Source organism: Acromyrmex echinatior, unplaced genomic scaffold (genome assembly GCF_024713525.1).
Source record: "Acromyrmex echinatior isolate Ae372 unplaced genomic scaffold, ASM2471352v2 Scaffold20, whole genome shotgun sequence".
In the NCBI taxonomy this organism is placed as follows: Eukaryota; Metazoa; Arthropoda; class Insecta; order Hymenoptera; family Formicidae; genus Acromyrmex; species Acromyrmex echinatior.
The window spans coordinates 615962-624869 of record NW_028259054.1 but is presented as its reverse complement, the minus strand read 5'-3'; the positions used below and the strand labels follow the sequence as shown (position 1 = coordinate 624869).

At 35.2% G+C, this 8908-nt stretch overlaps 1 protein-coding gene across 3 annotated transcripts in view; it reads right to left on the bottom strand.

Annotated features, from left to right (window-relative positions):
* The window catches only part of LOC105152712 (coiled-coil domain-containing protein 39), a 231403-nt gene extending 231188 nt beyond the window's left edge, over window positions 1-215 (bottom strand). For 2 of the 3 annotated variants that reach the window (XM_087416293.1, XM_087416296.1), the window contains exon 1: window positions 13-214. The gene's annotated coding sequence lies outside the window, so the exon portion shown is untranslated. Of the gene's footprint in view, window positions 1-12 lie in introns of all 3 variants that reach the window. The other variant, XM_087416285.1, reaches the window with a different exon arrangement.
* Window positions 216-8908: the final 8693 nt, after the last annotated feature.

Here is an 8908-nt window from a genome sequence, read left to right as displayed (position 1 = left end):
ATGGGTACTAACTTTCTATTGAATAGTAATTAGTAACTTTCTATTGAATGATCTTAATTTCGACGATATATTGAAACATATACATAATATATGTATTTCATTAATCATTATGATGTATATTGTATCAATGTAGTACATCATTCTTTAAATACATTGCTGAAATTAAAATAATTTAATAGAAAAGTTACTAGTGACTACATGTATCAAGTGCACGATGTAAACTAGGCCTAATGACCCTTTTTAAGCCTTGTGTCCATGATGCTACTAATCCAAGTTCTTGATCCAAGGCTAGTATTCATAAGGTCTGTTTTTTATTGCATGTTTTTTACTGCACTCTGAACCGGTGCAATAAGTTGAAGCGAAACAAATATACATTTGTTTCACTTCAACTTATTGCACTGTGTACCAGTTCAGAAAAAGCAGCAATAAAAAATAGACCTATTGTCAGTTCTCAAGGCTTAAACACAATAGGCACAGACAATAGGCACAGGCAACAGGGAATAACGAGCCATCTAATCAGAGCTCTGGGATATAATATCGAACTTACACACTAAAGCTCTGATTGGACGGCTCGTTATTCCCTGTTGTCTGTGCCTATTGCCTGTACCTATTGTGTTTAAGCCTCATACTCAAGACCGTCTTAAGTTCAAAGCCATGGCACCTTCCATAAGGGCCGTTCCACACAAATTTGCATAGCCGCATAAACGTGTGCATAAAGAAAATTATCCAATCGTATTTTATGTTTATCTTTATGACAGAAATGTGATTGGATAATTTTCTTTATGTATATGATTATGCAGCTATGTAAGTTTGTGTGGAATGATCCTAAGACGCAGCACAGACTTTTGCATAACGCATAACGCACAATGCATAATCAACTAATCAAAATCTTTCTTTTTCTCCCAATCCATGAAAAAGAAAAATTTTGCACGCGCGCGCGCGATTGGTTGATTCCTTTATGCACTATGTATTGGGTCATCTAAAAAGTATCCGCGGTACTTTGTCATTAGATATTGGGTCATCTAAAAAGTATCCGCTGTTTTTTGTCACTAGATGTGTGTTGATGGTCATATATCTAGTGACAAAGTACCGCGGATACTTTTTAGATGACCCAATATTATGCGTTATGTAAGATCTATGCTGCGGCCATAAAGTGGGGAACAGACTTCTGCACAACGCATAAAACATGAGACATAAAAAAATAAATAAGAGTCCTTTATTTTTATGGAAAGGAAGGAAATAAAGGACTATAATTGATTCATTTTCTTATTATGTGTTAAGGAAATTACACGGTCCAGAATAGAACTGCGGAATACAGAATGCGTCATTAAAGCAGTCAATCAACGCTATTCCGCACTTTTCCATCAAGTTTTGTGTACTATGTTCACATTATGCGTCAAAGATGTATCCAGCATGAATATAATTTAAAAATTACTAACTTTATGTTAATAATTTGCTTATTAAAATAAAATTTATATTATTATATTTATTATATATTATATTTATAATATTTATATTTATAATATAATTTTTCAAATTGTAAAAACAGTTATCACTTGTAGTATTTAATGTTTTACAATTAATATTTATAATTTCAACAACAATTTTTTAAACTGCTTTAACGCATTTACAATCATTTTTCCGCATCGTGTGAACATTGCACACAAAATTGGAGTGATGGAAAAATGCGGAAAAGGGCACACTGAAATCGCACGTAATTCATCATTATTTTTTTTTATCTTGGTATTTATATTTATGCAGATTTTGTCATTTTGCTTTATTAGTCTTGACATTACACAATTCCATCATATCAATCAGCATCAAATTATTTTAACCTCTCCAAATATGACGGTTTATTACAAGAACAATGACGCATTCGCTATTCCGCAACATCAAATGCAGAATAATGTTGAGTGTTGTTTCAATGACGCATTCTCTATTCCGCAGTCCTATTTCGCACTGTGTGATTTCACCCTTATGCGTTATGCAAGAGTCTGTGCTTCTCGTCTAACTATAAGACGTACAATAAGAAATAAGCCAATCACAGTCGAGAATTCTTTTAAACTCTTAATTCTAATTGGCTGATTCTTTTTTATTGCCTCCGCACAATAAAAGGAATAGAAAACAGAAAATAAGAATTCATCAGAAACTATGTACGTATATTCCATAATACATAATTTCTGATAGGTGAAATAGGTTGAAATTCTTATTCTCTCTTCTCTGTTCCTTTTATTGTGTGAAGCTCCTTAAGATACGTCTTATGGTTACTATTACGGAAAGTATGTGCCATGGCCTTCAGTCTTGAGATATCACGAACCATTCAGAGGGCCTTATTAGCGTCTTAAGACATTACTTAAGATGGTCTTGAAATAAGAATCGACTATGAATACCGGCTCAAGTCCTGGAATAGAAATAGTTACTGTACTTTAATAACTGTAGATAGCATTATTTGAGTATATGATGTTAACTGCCGCAAGTCGTAATTTATATAAATATTTTAAATCTCAAGGGATCATTCGATTCCGGATGCTTTCTTTTACATACTTTCCTTTTCCAATGGATTTAATAATTGCATCGATTAGAGACGCGCTATTCTCCAACTGAAGAAAAAGTCATAATTTATATCAACATTAAGATATTAAATTTACAAATGAAATTATAATTTTTTTAAATACATTGAAATAAAAATAATATTTTAAAGTAAATATAAGTTTCCAATAATTATAATAAGATGAAAATGAACTCTCGAGATAACAAATAAATATAATTAGAAATTAATTTAGGCGATTGAGATCTTAAATATGAAGCAGTTATTCGAGCATTATATGTGAAAGTATTTCTTAGATCTTAGGGTACACGCAACGGAACGAGATCAGAACCAATCACGAGCGTTCCGCAGTTTTCGTTACGCGGTTTCGATTCCCTTCATCTCCATGGAGCGCAATGAGCGTAAACGGAATCAACAGCAAGTCTATAAATGACGTTTAAATATTGTATTTGTCATTCATTTTTTATTATCATGTATCTAAGTACAGAATTAAATGCATTTTTCATTGAAGATAATAATTAAAGATGTTAAAATTTATGAAATTAATCTTAATGTTATTGTAACCTTTATGAAATAACGATTTATGATTGGTTACACAAAGTCTGCGATGCGCTCATTACGCTACATGGGTATTAGGGGTTCACGTTTCAACGTAACAAAACTGGCGGAATAACAATGCGTTTTTGTATAAAACGAAAGAATCTAGCAATTAAATATTGTGTCTAGTCCCGCGAAGTGAGATTTAATCGTTAAAGTTGACGACTATTTAAGTTAAAAAATCTGTCATAGCCATGAAACACTGCGATGCGAGCATACGCTACGATTACATAATATCGCATCGAATGAGCATAATTTCATTGAAATTGAAGATGAGGAACGTCTTCTGGATAATTACCTAATAATTTATCTCTGTACTCACCACGTTGTTATTCCGTCAGTTTTATTATATTGAAACGTGGATTCCCAATACCCATGTCTGTAATGAGCGCATCGCAAACTTTGCGCAACCAATTATAAATCATTATTTTATAAAGGTTACAATCACATTAAGACTAATTTCATAAATTTTAACATCTTTAACACATTATTTTCAATGAGAGATGGATTTAATTCTGTGCTCAGATACATGATAATAAAAAATGAATGAATGACAAATACAATATTAAAACGTCATTTATGAATTTGCTGTTGATTCTGCTTACGCTTATTGCGCTCCATGGAGATGAAGGGATTCGAAACCGCGTAACGAAAACTGCGGAACGCTCGTGATTGGTTCTGTTCTCATTCCACGTTCCGCTATTCCGCTGCATGGGTCTGCATTCTTACATTCCTTTCATCCTTACTTCGGCTCCGTTCGACTTTGTCATTGGCGATGTTCAAATATTAGTTTCAACATTCGCAATTGCAATCATGTTCAATTCCAAGAATGCAACATAGGAAGCCTCTTTAATTTCATCGTTGTGAAGTCTCTTTTGCAATTAGTAGCGGCTAAATGATCACTACTGCAATTTTCGAATCGCATATTAAATACATTCAAGAAGAAATATAGATTGAGACGTATCCTTAAGAGAACTTGCGCTTACAAAATATAACTTTGAAATATTGGATCATCTAAAAAGTATCCGCGGTTTTTAGATGACCCAATATATGTTGAAACTAATATTTGAACATCGCTGATGATGGCTCGAACGGAGCTGAAACGTTCGATTTTGTACAAACACATGTAAAATCTAAGAAATACAATTCACATATAACGCTCGAATAACTGCGTCACATTTAAGCTTTCAATCGCCTGAATTAATTTCTAATTATATTTATTTATAATGTGTAAATTCCCATACAGCACAGAAAGATTGTAGAAACATTGCAATATTGCATGGTGGTTGCGAAACGTTACTGAATCATTGTTGCAAAATTCTAACAATGTTAAGATGTCCACTTTTTGTTATATTGCAACAAAACGTTCCAGCAATATTGCAATGTAATGTATTTGGATAAATTTTTTATGAAGACTCTCTAAAATGAAAACTATTTCTATATATATGTATATATCTCACTAACTTTAATTTTTCTACAAATCGCATTTTTAGTGATATGTGCTTTCCAAAAGTAATTTTTTATGATAAAATCATAAAATATTCGAATAAATATAGTATTAATTTTGAAGGATAAATTTATACAAGGATAAAGCATGTATGTGCCCCGAACAAACTACACAAATATTATCCATATTAATATAATAATACGCTTGGATTAAGTTAATCGCAGTGATTTTTTTTAAACTACTCAATTGAAATCGATTAAAAAATGACAGTATGAAATTTATCGATAAAGTTCGGGCGCTGGTTCTTGCGTTCATATCAGACATAAATACGTATATCATCGATCACATAATTAATATTTCGATAAATCGTTTTCAGCAGTTTAATTGCTTATCATCTTATCCGATAATAATGCATTGATTGTCCAAACTCGATATTATATAATTTTTTGATTTTATATTTAAAATAAATATAAAACTTAGCTAATGAAATGGCCATCAAATAATAGATCAATAAATTTTTTATTTAAATATAAAATGAATTACATTAATTATTATATCATACAAACGGCTGTTAAACTAAAAGACTGTATTACATAAATATTGTAAAAACTTATATTTTTATATTATTATTATTGTAATAATTAAGGAATTACAATAAGATTGGAAACGAGACCATTTATGTTAAATAACATTACTTTAAATACGAAGCGCCACTACGGTCTGTTGTAATGTTGAGATGTTGAACTAATATATATATATTCATATAAATGAATTAATTTTAGAAATGATAATTACGTGCCGGTATGGTTGTCGGACTTTCAACGTAATCAATCTAAAATATTAATAATCCCCCCAAATTTTCCCAAATTGAGCTTAAAAAACTATAATAAACTTATTACGAAAATCGGGAATCGAATCTGGATCTCTTGCATTCCGTGCGAGCGTGGAATCGACTCCCGGCCGAGGTAATATTTTACGATAGGTTGAAATCGTGTTATTTCTATCGTTTCCTTGTGTTTAGAGTCATCTATAAAATATTAAAAGATGAATATTTAAAGATAACTATTAAAATTATAATTTTTATTTCCTTGTATTGAATATACTATAAATATTTAAAATAATATTTACATATATAATAACTAATATACATAATATTTTAGACTTCAGATATCGAAAAAAAATGAAATCATATTGCTAACAATTATTTGAGACAATAGAATGTGCCAAACTGCATCAGTGCAATGGATGGCAGGCGCTTGCTTTTGATTGTTTAATCTTATTGAGCTAATATAAATATTGTGATCTTAAATTATTGATCTTCTTTTTTGCAATTTCTATTGTTATTGGTTGTTTTGTGATCTCTGTATACTGATCACATATTATTTGTAAAACTTTTTCTCTTTTTGTACGATTATGATAATCCACAAATTTTACAATATATAACATGAATGTTGTTGATACAATAACAACAAAGTTCGAATGTTATCTCTATCCATGTTTTTCTGAAAATTAATAAATGTATTTTTTGATGTAGAAATTTATTGTTATACTTTAATTATTTTGATTTACATTTTATAATTTCATAATTTTATAATTTTAATTTTGCTACAAGAACCCATCTAGTTCTGTCAGTTTAATTTATTTATTCTTGCTTAAGGTTAGGAGAATATTCTTTCATTCAGTTATAGATTACGAAGTATCTATCAGTATCTACGTTTTTCATGTTGTCCAACATTGATTAGCTATTAAATAATGTTGGCAATAAGAAATTGAATAAAAATGAAGTAGCTAGTAGAAAAGTGGGACAGGATGCATTTTTTTTAACAAGGATTCTGTTCGAGATATTTATCCGAATTGCCTGTATCCACAATTCAAGTTTTAGTAACTTTCTCTCTATCCGAGATCTCAGCTCGATTTCTAACATCGTAAACACAAAGCTTTATATCATAGACATAGTATTCAAAACGCACTTTTATCTCTGAAATTCTATAGTAACGTAAATTATAGTATGTTAGCGCGCTAACATCACTGTAAGTGCGTTCTGAATACGGGCCGGTATCTCTAGATAGAGCATTCGAGGAGTGGGGGTAGTCCTCATTTAGAAAAAGACGCACTTAGTCCAGAGAAAATCAAGGGAGAATGGAGCGGATAGCATTCTCTTCTCTGATTGGTTCCGCCATTTTTCCGCTCACTTCCGCAAATGTGCATGTATACGCTGCAGCGTTGCGAGCGTTAGTCGCGGCGCTCGAGTTGGTTCTTCTTCCCGGCTTTCCTTTCTTCCTTCTCTCTGGTGTCATGGCGTTCTGTGTGCGAAACCTCGTGTAAACCTCTGCGATAGTTAATAAATTAAGACTCGATAAGATTAAGAATCATCTTGTGTTCACTGCGAGATCGACATCGATTACTGCTCATTAATTGTTAAATAAATACTCATAGTGTATATTTTCTTAGTTTCCCATATTCTAATCTAGCAACGCGATACCGATATCCGAGCCGTCTTACGCACACAATCACGTCTCTATTTTGTAATCTATACTTTCTAAATAATCATTCAAGTTTGTATTAAACCGCCATATGGCATATGAGTCAGAATCAACGAGTAACATTCATTCGCAAACTTAGCAATTGTCCTTCGCCGTTGATCATCGCCGGCGCCTAGACACGCTCGGCGCTACATTGAGCACAGCAGCCACAACATAGTCACAAATGGTAACTCCGACGTGATCGCGTAGCGTTCTATTTAACCTAACGCGCGCGTCCTAGCAAGCCGCAGACATGGCTAGTGACTCAGGGTGCAATCCTTTCTCGGACAATCAGGACAGCGGTGCATCATCGTGTATAGTTGAAGTGCCTGCACTTACACTAGTCGGAATCAGATCCATGCCATTCTGGAAATCGAAGCCAGACTTATGATACATTCGTACAGATGGAAGCTCAATTCCTCACCGCGAGTATAACTGTAGATGAGACGAAATACAATTATGTGATACAGTGCCTTGACGACGATTCTTTGACCGAAGTTAGCGATATCGTACTTAATCCGCCCGCGATGAATAGATACGCCGCGCTCAAAGATAGATTAATTAAAAGCTTCGCGGATAGCGCCAAAAAGAAACTGCGTAAATTATTAAATGTGGTTGAGCTAGGTAACCGCCGCCCGTCGCAATTGCTCCGTCGGATGAGAGATCTTGCGCAAAATGGTGTATCAGAAGTGCTTAAATCTTTATGGCTGCAGCGTCTATCACAACAAGTACAGGTTATATTACTAGCAAGCACGAACTCGAAGAGCTATCACAACTAGCAGACCGAATAACAGACGTGCTATCCACTGGCGTTAACGCTGTCGCAGCACCGGTTTTTGGTCCTTCGAGCCGGATTCTCGCCGGCATCCGCAGTGTCGAGTGCATCGCGTCCAGTGCGCGCATCATCAAGAAAATCAGAGAGAGAAAAATTCGCAAGTGAAATCATGAGTGACGAAATAGCCGTCTTGCTGACCGCCCAGAGGGACATCCATAGTCGCATGGCCAGGTCAGTGACCAATTTAAAGAAAATGGAGACGGCCAACATCACCCTCCGCGCTGTCGAAATCCGCTCGACGCTTCTCGACAAGATGTGGGCGGACTTCGAAAGGCACCACAAGCTTATTCGAGCACATTACAAGGAAGCCTTCAAACAGAGTGAGTACTATACGTCTCAATTTGTCGATTCCGCCGAAAACACGTACGTACAGCAGCACAGTCTGCTGGACGATTACCGGATAAGGCTCGGGGCTGAGAAATCAAGTGCGGCTCCTTCAAGTGAGTCGGGACCCGATTGTTTTACCAGGTCGGCGCTGCCGCGCTTAAAAATCCGATCGTTTGTGAGCAATTCCACGGACTTGCCAAACCATAAAACGTTGCTGGACTTTGTCACAAGGAGAACGCTAACTCTCAAAGACGCCAAAGCAAAATCGCTCAAGGTCTCCGACAACCCGTCGCGATCTGCCAAGTCGCATCGCGTCAAGAAACACACCGAGTCTTTCCAATGCGTCCTATGCAAGGGTAAGCACCACGTGATGGTGTGTGAAGAATTCAAGAAAAAATCCGCGGCCGACCGCAAGGCCGTCGCCGAAACTCACAAGCTGTGCTTCAATTGTCTCGGCTCTCATACATTCGCGAAGTGCCAGTCGACGAGGACGTGTGCTACGTGCCAGTCTCGTCACCACTCAATGTTACACGACGCGTACGTTTCATCGAAACCTCACGAGGTCAGCTCACTGTCGGCGGTGCGCCGCGACACCGACCACAAGGCTACCTTGCTCGCAACTGCGCGAGTTT